This window comes from Cervus elaphus, chromosome 30 (assembly GCF_910594005.1).
Source record: "Cervus elaphus chromosome 30, mCerEla1.1, whole genome shotgun sequence".
Taxonomy (NCBI): domain Eukaryota; kingdom Metazoa; phylum Chordata; class Mammalia; order Artiodactyla; family Cervidae; genus Cervus; species Cervus elaphus.
Window position 1 is genome coordinate 60,482,275 of NC_057844.1, and position 23,539 is coordinate 60,505,813.

A 23,539-nucleotide genomic window follows, 5' to 3' on the forward strand; every position below is an offset into this window, starting at 1 on the left:
TGCTTTTTTCCCTTAATTCCCTAGATTGTCCTAATAGATTGTCTTGTATTTTTACTCTTAAAGAATCAGTTTTTTGTTTTATTATCTATTTAGTGCCTTTCCCCATGATTTAATACTTGTTTTATTAATGTCTGATTGTTAAGAATGTCTTTCTCCTACTTTTCTACTTACTCTGTACATTTTTCTTATTTTCTTGAGAAAAATTTTAATTAATGTAATTTCATCCTTTCTTATTGTATAATACACCCTCCATTATAATTTGCCTCTAATCACCACTTTGACCACATCTCACAAGTTGTTATATCTATTACTTTCATTTCTATTCTGCTCTAAATAGTATGAAATTTTTCATGTGATTCCCTGTTTGCATGCCTACGTGCTAAGTCACTTCAGTCGTGTCTGATTCTCTGCAACCCTATGGACTGTAACCCACCAGGCTCCTCTGTCTCTGGGATTCTCCAAGCAAGAATACTGAAGTATGTAGTCATGTCCTCTTCCAGGGGATCTTCCTGACCCAGGGCTGAAACCCTCATCTCTTACATCTCCTGCACTGGCAAGCAGGTTCTTTACTACCAGCACCACTCGGGAAGCCCAATTTCCTGTTTACATCTTATCATTTACAAATGTGCTTTATACTTTCCAGTTGGATGTTTGTTGTTTTCTGGGTTTTTTTTTGTTTGTTTGTTTTTAATGTTTAGATTGAATTGCATTGTGATTTCCATGATATCAGATTTTTTATTTTTAAAACTTCATCAGTACATTATTATCTATCTTAAATACATTCTATATGGTTTCCTTGATATCTCAGTTGGTAAATAATCCACCAGCAATGCAGGAGACCCTGGTTAAATTCCTGGGTGGGGAAGACCCACTGGAGAAGGGATAGGCTACCCACTCCAGTATCCTTGGGCTTCCTTGTGGCTCAGCTGGTAGAGAATCCGCCTGCAATTTGGGAAACCTGAGCTCGGTCCCTTGGTTAAGAAGATCCCCCAGAGAAGAGAAAGGCTACCCACTCCAATATTTTGGCCTAGAGAATTCCATGGATTTTATAGTCCATGGGGTCGCAAAGAGTCAAACACGACTGAGTGACTTTCACTTCATTTCACTTCATATGTCCTTGAAAAGAATTTATGTCCTTATTATGTGTGTAAGAATCAACATCCACCTACTAGATTGGATAGGTTAAAATTTTATTTTTAGTTTTTGTAGTATTTTGCTTTAAATATTTTAAAACTGTGTTGTTATATTCTTATGCATTAATGCTGTCACCTATCTTTGGTGTGTTGTTGAGGTTGTAGTTATGCTATTTATATAACATCCTTAGGATACTGTCACTCCATTTTGATTATAATTAATGTTTTTAGATTAATGTTCTCTGTGTTTCAATCTTTCATTTCTTTCTCTGACATATCTCTATATTCAGCTTTATGCTTCTACATTATATGTCTCTCTGAATAGTAGATAGTATTTTAAAATAAAATCTGATATTCTTTGTTAGTAAGATAATCACATTCCATTTTCATGATAATGATAATATTTGGATTTATGTCTGCTCTCTGTGGGTTTCTATTTATTATGTCATTTTAATTTTCTCCTTTCCTTTTTCTTACTGAAATGATGTCTTTAATTTTTCTTTTGCTAGTTTTGAGCCTAATGGACATATTTAAAGTGTAAGTTTTTTTTTACATTAATTGGCATATATTTAACCTTTAAATATGGTTTAAAGGTTATATTTAACCATAAATCAAACCCACACCTGAAAAGATTTCACTAAACACAGAATAGCACTTTCTATCTCACTTGTTATGATTCCCTTAAACTATAACATTTATTTTGTTCAGTTTTCACTCTTATAAATAAACTGATATAACAGTAAGTCATTAGCTAGATGATAGCTAGTGGATAGACAAATGATTAGGGTTCTCTGGAGAAACAGAATCATTAATATAAATATAAATAGATTTGTTTTAAGGAATTGACTCATACTATTGTGGAAGCCAAGAATTCTAAGATCTGCAATCAGCAACCTGGCTCCCCAGCAGAGCACATGATACTCTTACAGTCTGAGTTCAGAAGCATGAGAACCAGGAGAACTGACGTTATAGTTCCAGGCAGACTCCAAGCCCTAAGCCTGGAGAGCTGAAGTCCATGCATAAAGACAGGCAGAGAGAGTGAATTCTCTCTTACTCCCCTTTTTGTTTTATTTAGGCCTTCAATAGATTGGATGCGGCCTACCCACACTGCAGAAGGCAATCTGCTTTATTCAGTCTACAGATTCAAATACTAATCTTATCCAGAATCACACTCACAGACACGCCTAGCATAATGTTTAACCAAATATCTGAGTAGGATGTCCTTGGTGGCTCAGTGGTAAAGAACCCACCTGTCGCTGCAGGAGACATGAGACATGGGTTTGATCCCTGGGTCAGGAAGATCCCCCTGGAGAAGGAAGCTACAGTCCATGGGATCACAAAGGGTCAGACATGACTTAGCAGATAAATAACAATAACAAATATCTGAGTATCCTGTGGCCCATTCAAGTTGACACATAGAGCTAACCATAATAGTTGGAGAGACAGATAGATTCACTTACTGTTGTATTTCACCACTTCCTTGATTCCTGTCTTCCTTTTTCTGACTCCTTCATTCTGTCTTTTTCTTCTTCCTGAAATAAGTCCTTCTGTGATTATGTCATTGTGGATGGATCCATAGGCATTACTATCCTCCTTAGCTTTTATATCTTTAAAAGTCTTTGACTTTCATGCTTCCATGCTTAGTCACTTCAGTCATGTCTTAGTCTGTGACCCCATGTACTGTAGCCCGCCAGGCTCCTCTGTCCCTGGGATTTCCCAGGCGAGAATACTGGAGTGGGTTGCATTTCCTTCTCCAAGATTTTCATGGGTGAATGAAATTTATCTGATCACAGAATTGTCATAATATGTTTCCTTTGCCTCAGTACTTTGGAGTCATTCCCCTTCCCTCCTTCTGGTACCTCTTGCTGAGGTTAAGTCTACTGGTTTTAGAGGTGATCCCTTTTTCCTCCTCATGAAGGATTTTCTCCTTGTCTTTCTCACTCTGCCATTTCTCAATGATAATCTAGGTAAGAATGTCCTTAATATATCCTTCATGTCTGTTGGGGCTCCCAGGTGGTGCTAGTGGTAAAGAACCCACCTGCCAATGCAGGAGTCGTAAGAGATGCGGGTCCGATCACTAGGTCGGGAAGATTCCCTGGAGAAGGGCATAGCAACCCACTCCAGGATTCTTGCCTGGAGAATTCCATGGATGGAGGAGTCTGGCAGTCTATAATCCATAGGGTCACAAAAAGCTGGACACAGCTGAAGAGACTTAGCATGCAAGCATATCTGTTAATTCTTCTGTTTACTTTTTTCTTCTAACATTTGTCACGGGCTGAATCTCCTCTGAATGCTTCAATACAAATTTTGTCTTTGTCCAGTCTGGAGCTTCCCGTTTGTTGAATTACTCATTATCACTGTCTTTTATTCTGATTTCCAGAATTTCTAACTTGTTTCCTCTTACATTTATTTGTTGCTATATTCAGAGGATTTGCTATGGAAAGTATGATTCTCTAATTATCAGAGTCAGTATCACCTGGAAGCTTGTAAGAAATGCATAATCCCAGGCCCTGAACTAGATTTACTGGCTCAAATTCTACATGTTAACAAAATCTCTCAGTAATTCTTATATCTGTTGGACTTCGAATTTCATAGACATATTCATATTGAAGTCATCTTAGTATTGTTCTAATTTATTTTTATCAGAAATGAATTCATTTCTTAATAATGATATCATCTTTATTTAATTTTTTAAAATTTATTTTTAATTGGAGGACAATTACTTTACAATATGGTGTTGGTCTCTGCCATACGTCAACATGAATCAGCAGTAGGTATACATATGTGCCCTCCCTCTTGAGCCTCCCTCCCACCTCCCACCCCATCCCACCTCTCTAGCTTGTCACAGAGCACTGGGTTTGTGCTCCTTGATGCATACCTTGATTGCGTTTTCTACTGTTAGTTTTCAACTTGGACTTTGGACACATTTTTTTGGATCCAACTTGAGGGCTAGGGTCTTCTAAAAAATTATGTCTTGTCTGTGTTCATACATTAGAGTCATCTTCATGCTATCTCCAATCTAGACTCTAACACAGCTGTGAAAAGACAATGACATGGGAGATACTTGTACATTTAATCACTGATGGAACCAATAGTCTGTAGTGAATTTCCTGCTTTTGCTGCTTCCTGCAACTACCCCAGATGAAAGCTGTGGACCAGACATAGACTTTGGTTACTGTCTCATCTTTACTCACCCTCCCTCCTACACATGAGAAACCTAGTTTTCTGGCAACAACTTTCTGACAGTGAGAATGGTTTTATTCCCTTTCACAATCGCTGGGGGATTTTTGATGTCTATTTTCTTCCAGGAGTAAACTCCAAGCTACCTACCCTCTTCCTGTCCCACCAACCAGCACTTCCATCACTTTAGCTTACACCCTGGATGGCATTTCAGTACTTTTCCCGGTAACCAGGGCTCTTTAGTCATAAATTTGTATCATAGGTGTATAATCTACATTCATTTCCAATTTTCAATCTCAATTTCTGTGTGTTTGGAGAAGGAGGAATTTTAAGCATAATCTCAGAGTACCATATGGACTTCAAATCCTAGGCTCTTTAAATATTTTATTTAATACTTAGCAATTACTTGGTCAAGTATTGTTATATTCCCTTTTAACAAATGAAAAAGCCAAGGATTATGTTAATTAAATCTGTCCCAAGTCACATCAAGCATGTTAAATCTAGGTCTTGTTAATAGAAAAAAAACTTGTTCATAATGGCTGCAAGTAAATAGTTTTCCATATTTGCTTCTACAATGTATGACAAAACCCACTGGAAAAAAAAAAAAAACTTTAGAGTTCATTTAGGCCTTTTGTATGATAAATATAAAAACAACAATAATAATAACACAATAATCCATTTTCACAAATATCCCAGAAGACTTGGTGGTAAAGAATCTGTCTACCAAGCAAGAGATAGGGGTTTGATTGCTGTGTTGGGAAGATCCCCTGGAGGAGGAAGTGGCAACCCACTACATTATTCTTGCCTGGGAAATTCCATGGACAGAGGAGCCTGGTGGGCCACAGTCCTTGGGGTCCCAAAGAGTTGGCCATGACTGAGCCACATGACAAACACACACACATGAGCATCATGAGGCTTTGTTTGGCATGTGGGAGTGCATTATTTTTTGCAAGAAGAAATTAGCACTAAAAAACATACAAATGGGATTTTAGTAAATGTTATAATGAGCTGCAAGTCAGTGCTATGAAGGAGAAAATAGTTAAGATGGAGGGATGCATAGAAAACTTTATTTCGCTACAGCGGTCAAGGAAGTCGATGAAGAAGAAAAGGGAAGGAGATAACTTGGCTATCTGAAGGAATGAAAGGAAGGGAAAGGTTTTGCTGGCACTGGCAACTGTATGTAGGAAAAAGCATGTCATGAGCTAGGAGATGACCAGGAGATTAGAGAGCCAGGAGCAGAGTAAGAAAAGGGGAAGTAGCTCAGCAGGAACAGGGAGAGATGGGCAGAGGAGAGACATGGAGGTGGAGGCAAAGAAATTTAGATTTTGTAATAATGCAATACAAGCCCGTTGAAATGTTTAAGCAAGGGAGTTAACCATGACTTAAATTGTATTCTGAGTAAATCAGAGAGTAGTTGAGTATTCAGAGAACCTGAGTATTCTCTGAAAACTGAATAGGGGCAGGGAAAGAATAAGCTGAACAAAGAGGAATCTGATGCAGTTATTTAAGTGAGACCAACGGTTGATTTGGACTGAGATGATATCAACAGTTGAAGATGAAAAGACTTGAATAATTTCTTAAATATATAATTGGTAAGACAGTAGTCACAGTTTTTACAAAGCTGAGTTCAGTGGTGTGTAGTGTATGAGAAGCTTATTCCTTTCTCACCGATCACTTTAAATTATCTCTGTCAGATCTTGCTTCCTTGCACCTCGGTTATTTGTTTGTGTATTGGCTGTGCGGGGTGATCATTGCCGTGTGCAGGCTTCCCTAGTTGGCAGTGCATGGGCTTCGCTAGTTGTGGCACATGGGCTCTGCAGTTGTGGCCTACAGTTTTAGTTGTTCCACAGCATGTGGGATCTTAGTTCCCACCCAGGAATCAAACCTACGTTTCCTGCATTACAAGGCAGATTCTTAACCACTGGACCACCAGGGAAGTCCCTAGAGTAGTATACTTAGATGCAAAATCACTCCTGGTTGCTTCCATGTATGAGACAATTCATTTTTCAAGTATAAATTTGTTAAGTCCAGCTAAAATTAGTATCAAATTATGACTTCTTATCTGATTTCTTCTCTAGAGCACAGACACTCAATATAATGCTCCCCCACCCCCCAACACAGTCCCTCTGCTCTGACTCACAGGTGAGTCCAACCAAGCCAAAGTCTCACTTTTGCAGAATTTCCCAGAAAAAAAAAAAAAAAAAAAAAGACATGAGTCTGTGTTTGCCCTGATGAAACACTTCAGAGGGACAGACCATATGCTCCCAAAACACCTCTCAGCACATCTCTCGTTATAGTAACTCAGAAGAGTCAGGATTTATCAGCTAAGAAAGCATCTGGCTGCAGCCAGATATGTCAGCCTTGTCTCCTTGTAACTGCCCCTTTCTGTACCGTCAAATCCCTTGAGACTCCCTGAGCCAGTCTTGAAAAAGGGAAAATCGCCACCCTCATAGATGGTAAAGGGAGGTAAAATACAGAAGCCTCTGACAAGTCTTTTTAAAGGCACAGACATCCATATCTCCATCTACTGAGTCTTTAGTCTTACCCATATTAGTGTAGAAGTGAGTGGTAACCTAAGGATGACAAGTCTAGTTTTGGGGTATCTTTTGGTAAATATTGTATATTTTTTCTAACACCTTTTTAAAAACCTTTTCTTTCTTTTCTTTTTTTTTTTTTTAAAAAAATGTTCATCCCTTAGCACCTATTCTCTCAGTTTGGAGGCTCAATTATCAGAACTAGCCATTATACAAACCTCTTAGGTAGTATCACTTAGTCCTAAAATTAACTTTACAATTTATTTTTCCTGTTTTTCAAGAGAGGAAAATGACACACAGGAAATGGGAGTAACTTGCACATGATGAACTATGGACTGAGGTTCCTGACATTCTGGAGGAGACAGGAATCAAGACCATCCCCAAGAAAAAGAAATGCAAAAGAGCAAAATGGCTGTCTGAGGAGGCCTTACAAATAGCTGTGGAAAGAAGGGAAGTGAAAAGCAAAGGATAAAAGGAAAGATATCCCCATTTGAATGCAGAGTTCTAAAGAATAGCAAGGAGAGATAAGAAAGCCTTCCTCCATGATCAATGCAAAGAAATAGAGGAAAACAATAGAATAGGAAACACTAGAAATCTCTTCAAGAAAATTAGAGATACCAAGGGAATATTTCACGCAAAGATGGGCTCAATAAAGGACACAAATGGTATGGACCTAACAGAAGCAGAAAATATTAAGAAGAGGTGGCAAGAATACACAGAAGAACTCTACAAAAAAGATCTTCATGGCCCAGATAATCATGATGGTGTGATCACTCACCTAGAGCCAGACATCCTAGAATGTGAAGTCAAGCGGGCCTTAGAAAGCATCACTACGAACAAAGCTAGTGGAGGTGAATGAATTCCAGTTGAGCTATTTCAAATCCTGAAAGATGATGCTGTGAAAGTGCTGCACTCAATATGCCAGCAAATTTGGAAAACTCAGCAGTGGCCACAGGACTGGAAAAGGTCAGTTTTCATTCCAATCCCAAAGAAAGGCAATGCCAAAGAATGCTCAAACTACCACACAGATGCACTCATCTCACACGAAATGGCAACCCACTCCAGTACTCATGCCTGGAAAATCCCATGGACCAAGGAACCTGGTGGGCTGCAGTCCATGGGGTCGCTAAGAGTCAGACACGACTGAGCGACTTCACTTTCACTTTTCACTTTCATGCATTGGAGAAGGAAATGGCAACCCACTCCAGTGTTCTTGCCTGGAGAATCCCAGGGACGGTGGAGCCTGGTGGGCTGCCGTCCATGGGCTCGCACAGAGTTGGACATGACCGAAGTTTCTTAGCAGCAGCAGCAGCACACGCTAGTAAAGTAATGCTCAAAATTCTCCAAGCCAGGCTTCAGCAATACGTGAACCGTGAACTTCCAGATGTTCAAGCTGGTTTTAGAAAAGGCAGGGGAACCAGAGATCAAATTGCCAACATCTGCTGGATCATAGAAAAAGCAAGAGAGTTCCAGAAAAACATCTATTTATGCTTTATTGACTATGCCAAAGCCTTTGACTGTGTGGATCACAATAAACTGTGGAAACTTCTGAGAGAGATGGGAATACCAGACCATCCAACCTGCCTCTTGAGAAACCTGTATGCAGGTCAGGAAGCCACAGTTAGAACTGGACATGGAGCAACAGACTGGTTCCAAATAGGAAAAGGAGTAGGTCAAGGCTGTATATTGTCACCCTGCTTATTTAAGTTATATGCAGAGTACATCATGAGAAATGCTGGGCTGGAGGAAGCACAAGCTGGAATCAAGATTGCTGGGAGAAATATCAATAACCTCAGATATGCAGATGACACCACCCTTATGGCAGAAAGTGAAGAAGAACTAAAGAGCCTCTTGATGAAAGTGAAAGAGATGAGTGAAAAAGTTGGCTTAAAGCTCAACATTCAGAAAACTAAGATCATGGCATCCGGTCCCATCACTTCATGGCAAATAGATGGGGAAACAGTGGAAACAGTGGCTGACTTTATTTTTCTGGGCTCCAAAATCACTGCAGATGGTAATTGCAGCCATGAAATTAAAAGACACTTACTCCTTGGAAGGAAAGTCATGACCAACCTAGACAGCATATTAAAAAACAGAGACATTATTCTGTCAACAAAGGTCCATCTAGTCAAGGCTTTGATTTTTCCAGTGGTCATGTATGGATGTGAGAGTTGGACTGTAAAGAATGCTAAGTGCCGAAAAATTGATGCTTTTGAACTGTGGTGTTGAATAAGACTCTCGAGAGTCCCTTGGATTGCAAGGATATCCAACCATTCCATACTAAAGGAGATCAGTCCCAGGTGTTCACTGATAGGACTGATGTTGAAGCTGAAACTCCAATACTTTGGCCACCTGATGAGAAGCGCTGACCCATTTGAAAAGACCCTGATGCTGGGAATGATTGAGGGCAGGAGGAGAAGGGGATGACAAAGGATGAGATGGTTGGATGGCATCACCAACTCAATGGACATGGGTGTGGGTGGACTTCGGGAGTTGGTGATGGACAGGGAGGCCTGGTGTGCTGTGGTTCATGGGGTCTCAAAGAGTCAGACACGACTGAGCGACTGAACTGAACTGCGCATGTTTACACACCTGATACCTAGTAAGCAAGGGTTAAACCAGACTCCTCAGTTTTTCTGACAAGATGACTCAGAATTCTACAAACTTGAGTTGATATATCCCTGGGTAGGGAAGATCCATTGGAGACGGGCATGGCAACCCACTCCAGTATTCCTGCTTGGAGAATTCCATAGACAGAGGAGCCTGGAGGGCTACAGTCCAGGAGTCACAAAGAGTCAGACACAACTGAGTGACTGACACTTTTTCCCTTTGAGTTGAAATAGTACCATCACTTCTCTGGAATAAGAAGGCCATGTTTTTTGTTTTAAAGGTACATTTTTACTTATTTAAAATTCATGTGCTGTCAAAATGAATTCTTGTTTTACTGTGTAGTTACTCATACAAAAATGACCTTTTTTTTTTTTTTTTTTTTTGCTTATATATTGAATCTAGTCTCTGTGAGGATGAAAAACTGTTCATGATTTTATAGATATCCTTTCTTTAGTCTCACATGTGCTTTCCTCTAAGAACAATCCAAGAGAAGAAATTATTTTAGGTTTGACAAATGTATTTAATGATAAGACTCAGGTGGCTCAGTGGTAAAGAATCTACCTGTCAGAGCAGGAAATGTGGACTCAAGCCCTGGGTGGGGAGGATCCCCTGGAGAAGGAAATGGCAACCCACTCCAGTTTTCTTGCCTGGGAAATCCTGGGGACTGAAGAGCCTGACGGGCTACAGTCCATGGGGTCATAAAAGAGTCAAACACAGCTGAGCAACTAAACAAACAAAAAGACTACAATTTAATTTTATCTTATCCTCAGAAAGGAGAATCCAAAATGTAATACTTGTCTGATTAAGCATTTTGGAATTATTCTCCAAAGAAAGCAAATTACAAAGAAATGAATATGTATTGAGGTTACCTATAGCCAAAGTTCATCTAGAACTGTTTTTCTTTATTTTTGAAGAGGGGCTGGAGTTTAATTCGAAAAGGCTGTATGATGGCCAATCTAAGAGAAGAAGCGGGGGGAAAGTAAATCCAGACATTATACATTCTTTGTTCACAAGAACTCAATGTTCTGATCTGAAATACTCGCCACCCACTCTCACATGTCACTGGAAAGAAAACGTCTGCTGTACTTCTGGAGAAATACTTGTCCTGCTAACCAGCAATCGTATTCTTTCAGAAGCCCTAGACAAGAAAAATACAATTTATACCCTGTTTGACCACATGCATTTTATTTTCATTCAATCACTATCATATTTTCAAATGTGAATTTCAAACACTTCAAGGTATTTCTTCTTGGCATTTCCCAAATGATACACTAAAAGCTGCTGGTGTAATATTTTATACTGAGAATGTTTCCTTCTCTCAGAAGAGGATTTAAATGCCCTCGTATACATGAAACTAGAGGAAGCTGCCTTACAGGAACCATCACATGACTTACTGTCAGAAGGTCTGGATGTAAAATATCCAGCCCTGTCACTTAACAACCAAGGATATTTTAGTAGCAGAAAATCTTTTAGAGCTGTAATATCTTTACTTGTGAAATGGAGACAGCAATAGTTATCTCTAGGGTTTATTATGGGTACAAAATGATAATACTTCTGCAATTGCTTTGCAAACTGTAAAGAATTTGTCATTATTAAAATATTTCAAGACCACCAATTACATAATTTTTGATGTTTTCTTAACTGTTATAGAGTCTGAAGTACCATTTTGTGTCCAAAATCAGCAGTGTACTAAGTGGTAGGTTAGTGGTCTGTTTCTAGGGAGTAACTTTCACATGGATATTATCCAGTTGCACATAATGAAATGTGATATATAAATAAGCATTACACATTTAATTTATCATCTGGGACATTGGCATTGTCAGTCCCTGAGAAAATAATTAAAACCTGTGTTTCCACAGAAATATATTGAAATTCATTTCTTGGGTAAAAGATATATGTGGGAGGGGGAAAAAACAGATAAAATTGCTTTCTCTTTCTTTTATGTTCAGGAATAAAACTGAATTCCTGGAAGAATACAATGTCGTGTGTAAGGAACAGCACAACTCTTGATGCTGTGCTTAAAATGTTATTTCAGTTGAATTAGAAAATAAGAGAATATTCTTAAAAGTAAGTGTAGGTTCTAAGAATGAAAATAAAAAAGCTCTGGTAGAAATATGATATTTGATGAATTACTAATTCAAAGGACCCTTGGCCATATGAAGTCATATTACTTTGGACACTTCCAACCAAAGGTAGATTATCTGAATAACCAAGGTGAGTTACATTTCTTCCAGGACAGTGGACAGCACACGAGTAGGGGGTGGGGAGTGGGGTCATGGAAAATTAAATCTTGTCTGGTTTTCTCCCGAGTTCTATTATAAATTAAGTTAGACATGGCTGTAAAGAAGCTGGATTGCATCTTGACCTTCGGTACTTAACTGTAGTTTATAATGCTCAACATAAATAAATTTACATATAACATTAAATAATTAACTTTGTGTCACATAAGTAACTGCTTTGAAAACTAAATTAATTATGAAAAGAAGCAGTTAGTTTTTAAGTTCTTGGTTGTTTTAAACATAGCCTATAACCAAATTTAATGAAAATATATGATTTTCTCTGCTTATTTGTTTAATGCACATTTTGAATTTCAAACCAAGTAACTTTCACTCAGGCTATTCATCAGATTATCCAGGAAAAAAAAAATATGTTTTAAAACTGTAGATTATTTACTCAGGAAATTAAGAGTTATCCTCTAGTTGATGCTTTGACATCCATATATCTAAAGTTTGTATGATTACAAGTAACTATTAAGCAGTAAGGATCAAGCACATCTTCAATATATAATGGAAATTTATAATGGAAAGGGACCCTATTTAATAAGCTTTCAACCTCTCCTATTTAATCACTGAATCTTTTCAAATACATTTAAGTTGGCAAGGGAGAAAAATAATTACTGGGCTTTATTCATAGCAGTGGGCTTCCCAGATGGTACTGCTGAGAAGACCACTCCAGTTCAGGAGACCAAGAGACTGGGGTTTGATCCCTGGGTCGGGAAGATCCCCTGGAGAAGGAATTGGCAACCGGCTCCAGGATTCTTGCCTCAAAAATTCCATGGACAGAGGAGCCTGGCGGGCTACAGTCCATAGGGCTGCAAAGAGTCAGACATGACTGAGGAACTGAATACACATACACATAGCAGTAATTACTTAACATTTATTATTGGTATTAAAACACACACACACACACACGTACACACAAATGCAAACTTTCCTCCTAAGTATTATGTCATGAAGCTCGTTCTCTTTCTCTTCACTATCAACATTCTTTGGAGCTCCCATATCCATACAATGCACAATTTTTTCAATTCTGCATCTATATCTCTGACTTTAATACAAAGCACCTATTAAAACTTAACAACAAATTTTTAATAAATCCTCTGGCTTCATTCTTTTATTCTTTTTACACATTTTTGTATACTTTCTCTTTAACTTGACTTTTTCTGTGACATGATACTGTCCTGACCACCTATTAACATTTTTGTGGCATTTTAAAGACTTTTTAATAGAAGTTTTAGCTTAATAGCAAAATCAAGAGGAAATTACAGAGATATTCCATACACACTGCCCCCCAGGCATGAATAGTCTCCTCCTTGGTTATTAACATTCCTCACAATAGTGGTGCGTTCCGTGCATCTGATGAACCATATTGAGGCATCATCACAATCCAAAGTCCATAGTTTGCATTAGCGTTTTCTCTTGGTGTTATGCATTCTGTGAGTTTAGACAAATGTATAATGACATGTACTCAGTACTACTGTATCATACAGCTTCGTTCCCTTGTCCTAAAAAGTGCTCTGTTCTCAGTATATTCATCTCTACTTCGCCCCCAACCTCTGTCACTACTGACCTCCTAGCCATCTCCGTAATTCTGCCTTTTCCACAATGTCATGTGGTTGGAATGGTACAGTATATTTGCTTTACACATTGGTTACTTCCACTTAGCGATATGCACTTAAGTTTCTTCCATGTCTTTTCATGACTTGAAGGTTATTTTTTTAGTGCTAAATAATATTTCATTGTTTAGATGTATCATCATTTCTTTATCCATTCATCCACTGAAAGTCCTCTTGGATGTTTCCAAGTTTTGATAAGTATAAATAAAGCTGCTATAAACATCCACATGCAGGCTATTGTTTAGGTATAAGGTAACTACCTCAGGTAAATACCAAGGAGTGTGATTGCTGGATCATAAGCTAAGAGAGTGTTTTGTTTTCTAAGAACAGTCTAGTCTTGTGAATTCTATTTCTTTGTGTTCTTTCCCAGTTTTTTCCCCTTTATTTTCCTTCCATTTCTTTTGAACACATAATATAGTGATTTATAACTGTGATTTCCCTGACCTCATCATGCTGGAATTAAGAAATGGGTAATAATAAACAAAATCTTCCAAATACTTTTTAAGCTAATCCCATAAACTTGAGATCTCTGGAAAACTAGTTTCCCAAGTTCATGAATTCTCTTTCAACATCGTGAGAGGAATGAGTCTCTTCTTTCTCCTCAGTGTCCCTGGGTGTTTTGCCATAGATGTCTGAGTGGTTCTCCCAAATACAAAAACATTTTTCTGACTCTACAGTCTAAGCAAAATTGCACATGCATGCTACTCTGTCCGTTCTTAGTTTCTACTTATTTCTGATAATACTAACGCCAAAGGTCTACTTATGACTTATTTTCTATAATTTCATTTAACTAGTTTTCTTTCCCTAAGAAAATAACACAGCCTAGGTGACAATATGGGCTCAACCATTTGCCAACTCTGTGGTCTTGGGTCAAAAAAATAGCACCTACTTTGAAGGGTTTCTAGAAGAAGTAATTAAATTCATACTTTGCCAGATTTCTCAAGACAGTAGTTAAAACAAATAAAAGACTAAAGAAAAGTTAACTAGTATCACTTTACCTTTTATTATTATTCTCTCTCTCAATAATATAAACATTTTTAATTTACTTTAGAATTTGTAGCTGTTATGGGTTGAATGGTGCCCCTTTCATAAAAGATATGCTGAAATCCTAACTTGAAATCTGTGAATGTGATCTTAAATGGAAATAGAGTTTTGCATATTTAATCAAGTTAAAGTCATTTCCTTGGGCTTAATTCCAATATTATTGGTGTCCTTATTCAATAATGGAAATTTGGCACATCACAGAGAGAATGCCTCATGCAGACAAAGATACACACAGATGCAGAAGGAAGACTGCTATGTGAAAAGAGAGGCAGAGACAATAGTGATATTAACGTGACCGAGAAACGCCTCGTGCTACCAAGAGTTAGGGGTGTCTCAGGTAGCGCTAGTGGTAAAGAACCTGCCAGCCCGTGCAGGACACTTAGAGATGTGGCTTAGATCCCTGGGTTGGGAAGATCCCCTAGAGTAGGAAATGGCAACCCACTCCAGTATTCTTGCCTGGAGAATCTAATGCAAGAAGGAGAGGAGCCTGATGAACTATAGTCCAATAGTGTCCCAGAGTCAGACACGACTGAAGTGGCTTGGCACGCATGCACACACTAGAAGTTAAAGTTCATTTCAGTTCAGATGCTCAGTATTATCCGACTCCTTGCGACCCCATGGACTGAAGCATGCCAGGTTTCCCTATCACCAACTCCCAGAGCCTACTCAAGCTCATGTCCATTGAGTCTGGTGATGCCATCCAACCATCTCAATCCTCTGTCGTCCCCTTCTCCTCCTGCCTTCAATCTTTCCCAGTTTAGGATCTTTTCCAATGAGTTGGTTCTTTGCATCAGGTGGCCTGAGTATTGGAGTTTCAGCTTCAGCATCACACCTTCCAACGAATATTCAGGGTTGATTTCCTTTAGGATAGACTGGTCAGATCTCCTTGCAGCCCAAGGGATTCTCAAGAGTCTTCTGAAACACCACAGTTCAAAAGCATCAATTCTTTGGCGCTCAGATTTCCTTATAGTCCAAATCTCACATCCATACATGACTACTAGAAAAATCATAGCTTTGACTAAACGGACCTTTGTTGGTAAAGTAATGTCTCTACTTTTTAATATGCTGCCTAGTTTGGTCATAGCTTTTCTTCCAAGGAGCAAGCATCTTTTAATTTCATGACTGCAGTCACCATCTGAAGTCATTGTGGAGCCTAAAAAAATAGTCTCTCACTATTTCCATTGTTTCCCTATCTATTTGCCATGAAGTGATGGGACTGGATGCCATGATCTTAGTTTTCTGAATGTTGAGTTTTAAGCCAACTTTTTCACTCTCCTCTTTCAATTTCATCAAGAGGCTCTTTGCTTCTTCTTCACTTCCTGCCATAAGGGTGGTATCATCTGCATATCAGAGGTTATTGATATTTCTCTTGGCAATCTTGATTCCAGCTGTGGCTTCATTCAGCCTGACATTTTGTCTGATGTACTCTGCACATCAGTTAAATAAGCAGGGTGACAACATACAGCCTTGATGTGCTCCTTTCCCAGTTTGGAAGCAGTCTGTTTCATGTCCAGTTCTAACTGCTGCTTCTTGACCTGCATATAGATTTCTCAGCAGGCAGGGATGGTAGTTTGCTATTCCCATCACTAAGAATTTTCCACAGTTTGTTGTGATCCACACAGTCAAAGGCTTTGGCATAGTCAATAAAGCAGAAGTAGGTGTTTTTCTGGAACTCTCTTGTTTTTCAATGATCCAACAGATATTGGCAATTTGATCTCTGGTTCCTCTGCCTTTTGTAAATCCAGCTTGTACATCTGGAAGTTCACTTGTCATGTACTGTTGAAGCCTGACTTGGAGAATTTTGAACATTACTTTGATAGTGTGTGAGATGAGTGCAATTGTGTGATAGTTTGAGCATTATTTGGCATTGCCTTTCTTTGGGATTGGAATGAAAACTGAACTTTTCCTGTCCTGTGGCACTGTTGAGTTTTCCAGATTTGCTGACTTATTGACTGTAGCACTTTCACAGCATCATCTTTCAGGATTTGAAATAGCTCAACTGGAATTCCATCACCTCCACTAGCTTTGTTTGTAGTGATGCTTCCTAAGGCCCACTTGATTTGCATTACAGGATGTCTGGCTCTAGGTGAATAATCCCACAATCATGGTTATCTGGGTCATGAAGATCATTTTTGTTTAGTTCTTCTGTGTATTTTTGCCACCTCTTCTTAATATCTTCTGGTTCTTAAGGTCCATACCATATCTGCCCTTCATTGTGCCCATCTTTGCATGAAACGCTCCCTTGGTAGTTCTAGTTTTCTTGAAGAGCTCTCTAGTCTTCCCCCATTCTATTGTTTTCCTCCATTTCTTTGCATTGATCTCTGAGGAAGGCTTTCTTATCTCTCTTTGCTATTCTTTGGAACTCTGCATTCAAATAGGTATATCTTTCCTTTCCTCCTTTGCCTTTCACTTCTCTTCTTTTCTCAGCTATTTGTAAGCCTTCCTCAGACAACCATTTTGCCTTTTTGCATTTCTTTTTCTTGGGGACAGTCTTGATCCCTGTCTCCTGTACAAAGTCATGAACATCCATCCATAGTTCTTCAGGCACTCTGTCTATCAGACCTAATCCCTTAAATCTATTTTTCACTTCCACTGTATAATCATAAGGGATTTAATTTAGGTCATACCTGAATGGTCTAGTGATTTTCCCTACTTTCTTTAATTTAGGTCTGAATTTGGCAATAAGGAGTTCATGATCTGAGCCACAGTCAGCTCCCCATCTTGATTTTGCTGACTGTATTGAGCTTCTCCATCTTTGGCTGCAAAGAATATAATAAATCTGATTTTGGTATTGACCATCTGGTGATGTATTTGTCTTGTGTTGTCTTCTTGTGTTGTTGGAAGAAGGTGTTTGCTATGACCAGTGTGTTCTCTTGGCAAAACTCTATTAGCCTTTGCCCTGCTTCATTCTGTACTCCAAGGCCAAATTTGCCTGTTACTCCAGGTGTTTCTTGACTTCCTACTTTTGCATTCCAGTCCTCTATAATAAAAAGGACATCTTTTTTGGGTGTTAGTTCTAAAATGTCTTGTAGGTCTTTATAGAACCGTTCAACTTCAGCTTCTTCAACATTACTGATTAAGGTATAGACTTGGATTACTGTCATATTGAATGACTTGCCTTGGAAATGAACAGAGATCATTCTGTCATTTTTGAGACTGCATCCAAGGACTGCATTTTGGATTCTTTTGTTGACTGTGATGGCTACTCCATTTCTTCTAAGGGATTATTGCCCACAATAGTAGATATAATGGTCATCTAAGTTAAATTCACCCATTCCAGTCCATTTTAGTTTGCTGATTCCTAAAACATCGATATTCACGTTTGCCATCTCCTGTTTGACCACTTCCAATTTGCCTTTATTCATAGACCTAACATTCCAGGTTCCTATGCAATATTGTTCTTTGCAGCATCAGACTTTACTTCCATCACCTGTCACATCCACAACTGGGTGTTGTTTTTGTTTTTGCTCCATCTCTTCATTCTTTCTGGAATTCTTTCATTTCTCCACTAATCTCCAGTAGCATATTGGACACTTATTGACCTGGGGAGTTCATCTTTCAGTGTCCTATCTTTTTGCCTTTTCATACTCTTCATGGGGTTCTCAAGGTAAGAATACTGAAGTGGTTTGCCATTCCCTTCTCCAGTAGACCACGTTTTGTCAGAACTCCCCACAATGACTTCCTTGGTGGCTAAGACAGTAAAGCGTCTGCCTACAATGAGGGAGACCCAGGTTTGATCCCTGGGTTGGGAAAATCCTCTGGAGAAGAAAATGGCAACCCACTCCTGTACTCTCGCCTAGAAAATCCCAAGGACAGAGGGGCATGGTAGACTACAGTCAGTCCAGGGGGCCAAAAAGAATCAGACATGACTGAGCGACTTCACTTTCACTTTTTTTCACTTTCCCACCATGACCTGTCCATCTTGGGTGGCCCTATTTGGCATGGCTCATAGTTTCATTGAGTTAAACAAGGCTGTGGTCCATGTGATTAAATTGGTTAGTTTTCTGTGATTGTGGTTTTCATTCTGTCTGCTCTCTGCTGGAGAAGGATAAGAGGCTTATGGAAGCTTCCTGATGGGAGAGACTGACTGAGGGGGAAACTGGGTCTGGTTCTGATAGATGGGGCCATGCTCAGTTAGTTTAGTTCAGTCGCTCAGTCATGTCCGACTCTTTGCGACCCCATGAATCACAGCATGCCAGGCCTCCCTGTCCATCACCAACTCCCGGAGTTTACTCAAACTCAGGTCCATCGAGTCAGTGATGCCATCCAGCCATCTCATCCTCTGTTGTCCCCTTCTCCTCCTGCCCCCAATCCCTCCCAGCATCAGGGTCTTTTCCAATGAGTCAACTCTTCGCATGAGGTGGCCAAAGTATTGGAGTTTCAGCTTCAGCATCAGTCCTTCCAATGAACACCCAGGACTGATCTCCCTTAGGATGGACTGGTTGGATCTCCTTGCAGTCCAAGGGACTCTCAAGAGTCTTCTCCAACACCACAGTTCAAAAGCATCAATTCTTCAGCACTCAGCTTTCTTTATAGTCCAACTCTCACATCCATACATGACCACTGGAAAAACCATAGCCTTGACTAGAGGGACCTTTTTCGACTTGACTAGATGGGCCATGCTCAGTAAATCTTTAATTCAATTTTCTGTTGATGGGTGCGGCTGTGTTCCCTCCCTGTTGTTTGACCTGAGGCCAAACTATGGTGGAGGTAATGAAGCATATGATGCCCAACCCTGCCGCAGGCCACTGCTGGCCCATGCCTCCACTAGAGACTCCTGGACACTTACAGGCAAGTCTGGGTCAGTCTGTTGTGGGGCCACTGCTCCTTTCTTCTGGGTCCTGGTGCACATAAGGTTTTGTATGTGTCCTCCAAGAGTCTGTTTCCCCAGTCCTGTGTAAGTTCTGGTGGCTTTACGGTGGGGTTAACGGCAACCTCCTCCAAGAGGGTTTATGCCATACCCAGGTCTACTGCACCCAGAGCCCCTGCCCCTGCTGACCCCCACCTCCACAGGAGACACTCAATCATAGTTCTGGCTCAGTCTCTGTGGGGTCTCTGGGTCCTGATGTGCACAAGATTTGTTAGAACCCTCCAAAGTGTCTCTGGCAGGTGTGGGGTTTGATTCTAAACCTGATTTCACCCCTTTTACCATCTTGCTGGGGCTTCTCCTTTGCCCTTGGATATGGGGTATCTTTTTTTCATGGGATCCAACACTCTTCTGTCGATAGTTGTTCAACAGCAAGTTGTAATTTTGGAGTTCTCACAGGAGAAGATGAGTGCACGTCCTTCTACTCCACCATCTTGGAGTAGCATAACTAGAAGTTAAAAGAGGAAAGCAAATGTCCTCCCCAAGAAGCTTCAGAGGGACTATAACTCTGCCAGTAATTTGATTTCAAATTTCTATCTGTGGGAGAAGGTGAGGGTAGGATGTTTAGAGGGAACAGCATTGAAACAAATATACTATCAAGGGTGAAACAGATCACCAGCCCAGGCTGGATGCATGAGACAAGTGCCTGGGCCTGGTGCGCTGGGAAGACCCAGAGGGATGGGATGGAGAGGGAGGTGGGAAGGGGGATCGGGATGGGGAACACATGTAAATCCATGGCTGATTCATGTCAATGTATGGCAAAACCACTACAATATTTAAAAGTAATTAGCCTCCAACTAATAAAAATAAATGAAAAAAAAAAAAAAAAAACCAAATTTCTAGTCTCCAGAACACTAAGAAACTAAGTTTCTGCTGTCTTAAGTCACTCAATTTGTGGAACTTTGTTACGACTTTGCCAGGAAATTAATACAGTAGCACTGTCATGCAATAACACTCATCCTTCTCTGAACTTTACTTCTTGTGAAGCATTTGTATCCAAAATTGTTTAACAGAGAAGGAAAAGACTGTCTTCATACCTATGCAATATATTTTTCCTCTGACTTTTTGTGTTTTTTTGTATTTTCATTGTGCCCAGACTATTTGAAATTGAAAACTGTGTTTGAGAGACTGTATGATCCCCCACAAGGAAGTCTCCCCTAGTAGGCTGAGTATTTATCTTTGTAGCACCACTGTCTGTGGAGCTGAATGATGCAGCTAGATTTTATCTGTATTATGAGATCCTCCACCACCATATATTTCTCAATGGATTTAGAGGTAATTAAGATTCAATCTCATTACTTGTTCCGGTCTCATAACTGGGAGCTAAATATCAGCTCCAACTTGTTCAGCTGTTGCATTTCCCAGTATGTTCATTGGCCATTATTCAAACATAATCTGATCCAATCTATCCCAGAGTGCCAGAATTTTCACTGTTGTTGCTCTCAGGGTCCCTATCTATCACTGTTTTGTCACCAAGTGCCCTCTGCTACAACCTTATTAAAATTCTAACAGATAATAGCTAAATCATAAGCCTGATTTGCCTGCTTGCATGTCTCTGCCCATTCTGTTCTATTTTTACCTATTATGAATATTCAAATTTCTGCCTATCTAAGTAATCCTACCTACTATCATATGCAACATTTTATATTACTCTAATTTCAACTTCTCATTATAACCTAAGATCTCAATACCATTTAGAGATGACCACCAAGTCTCCCTACTCACAATTAGTTTGTTTGTTCCTCTCCCAGAGGTAAAGAGTCTGCCTGCCAGTGCAAGGCATGCAAAAGATGGAGTTTTGAGCCCTGGCTCAGGAGGATCCCCTGGAGGAGGTCACGGCAGCCCACTCCAGTATTCTTGCCTGGAGAATCTCATGGACAGGAGCAGATTGGCAGGCTACTGTCCATGAAGTTGCAGAGAGTCAGACATGGTTGAGTGCACACAGCAATTCCCAGGAATAGTTCATTTCCACCAACTGCCATGGTTTCCCAGCACTGCTCTGAAGGGAGAGTCTTTGCTGTCTCATCCTTGTGGATTAAGGTTCTGGTTCCCTGAGAGGGTAGAAGACTCGATGGTATGGCATTTGGCTGTGGCTCCCCTTGCCCTCAAAGCACCACAAAGAAAGCTTTCTGTTTCACTCTCGTCTTACCTGTGAGTCCCTGATGAGAGAATGCTACTCCTCGCTCTCTGGCTCAAAGCAGCTTTGCACTTTTATGCCAGCCAGCCTTTAGTTATCTAACATTTTTAAGCTGTATCTTCATATGGGCTTAGGGAGTCGTTGAGGGTTCAGCCCCCGTAAGCAAGTCCTTGGACTTCTCTGTCTCAGGTTTCTGATTACTCGATTGTGCTCTCACTTCAGTTCTCTATTCTTTTCAGGAAATACTTAATTTTCAGTTTGTTCAGCTGTTGCTTAGTTGTCAAGATGTCAACAGTACTCTTTTTAGTTCCGTATTTCTTTGAGCTGAAACCTAGATGTTGTCTGAATTGTTTTTAGAAAACTGTTAAAATTTGTGGTTTTTATCATTCCTTTGCATACCTCATTCCATATGCAATTATCAGTATCATAGGTAGTTCCTCTTTTTCTTTTCCAGTTCCTATGTCATGATGTAATCAATAACCCTCCCTCCTAGTTGTTTAAATGAGTGTTCCAAGGATACTTTGAGGCATTATCTTTTGGAGAAAACCAGTATTCTCCATTTCTCCTGAGAGTCTCAGCTAAAGTTTCTTAATTAGATAAACATCAATGATGATTGAGGAGGAGTTTTGTTTCTTTATACCTTTAGGCTCTGTATTTTTATGTGTTTGTATTTTCCTCTCTTGCAGTTTTAAATTCTTTTGAAAAACAAATCTATTTTTTAAATTTAATTTAATTTTATTTTTTCACATATGATAATATACGTGTTTCAATGCCATTCTCCCAAATCATCCCACCCTCACCCTCTCCCACAGAGTCCAAAAGACTGTTTTATACGTCTGTGTCTCTTTTGCTGTCTCGCATATGGGGTTTCATTACCATCTTTCTAAATTCTGTATATATGCATTAGTATACTGTATTGGTGTTTTCCTTTCTGGCTTACTTCACTCTGTATAATAGGCTCCAGTTTCATCCACCTCATTAGAACTGATTCAAATGTATTCTTTTTAATGGCTGAGTAATATTCCAGTGCATATATGTACCACAGCTTTCTTACCCATTCATCTGCTGATGGGCATCTAGGTTGTTTCCATGTCCTGGCTATTATAAACAGTGCTGCGATGAACATTGGGGTGCATGTGTCTCTTTCAGATCTGGTTTCCTCTGTGTGTATGCCCAGAAGTGGGATCGCTGGGTCATATGGCAGTTCTATTTCCAGTTTTTTAAGGAATCTCCACACTGTTCTCCATAGTGGCTGTACTAGTTTGCATTCCCACCAACAGTGTAAGAGGGTTCCCTTTTCTCCACACCCTCCTATTTTAAGAAATTCTTCACTCTACAGTATCTTCTATAATTTAGGTATTAAATAGTTACTGGATTTATTTGGTTTGAGTACTTACAAATCTTTATCAAGACAAAAAAGTCTTGATAACAGCCACTAATACAAGTACTCATACTATTTTTCCCTTTATTTTCTTTTGTTGTTTTTGTTTGTTTGTTTGGTTGTTTGTTTTAGTGTGAACACTTACCAGATGGATGGGTGAAATATTTAATAACACTAAAATAAATTATATATACTGAGTGTAATAGATGACTTTGCAAGTATGAAAAAACTCAACATTTGATAAGATTTATGATATAGTAAAATGAGGTTATCACTACTTAAACATCTAGCACAAAATAAGCACTAAAAAAATACATTCTAATCTACCCTCATTTTCTTAATATCCTTCAAGAAATGATCGAATTTAGCTACACAGAATCTCAGAAAGATTTTAGAATGTGAGGTATTTTGGGTTCCAACAGTCCTACTTTAAGCACAACAGGGAATTACAGTCAGCTGAAAGGCAGCTTCCAGCCAGCCCATCCTTAAGGAGATCAGTCCTGGGTGTTCATTGGAAGGACTGATGCTGAAGCTGAAACTCCAATACTTTGGCCACCTCATGTGACGAGTTGACTCATTGGAAAAGACTCTGATATTGGGAGAGATTGGGGGCAGGAGGAGAAGGGGATGACAGAGGATGAAATGGCTGGATGGCATCACCGACTCGATGGACATAGGTTTGGGTAAACTCTAGCAGTTGGTGATGGACAGGGAGGCCTGGCGTGCTGCGGTTCATGGGGTTGCAAAGAGTCAGACAC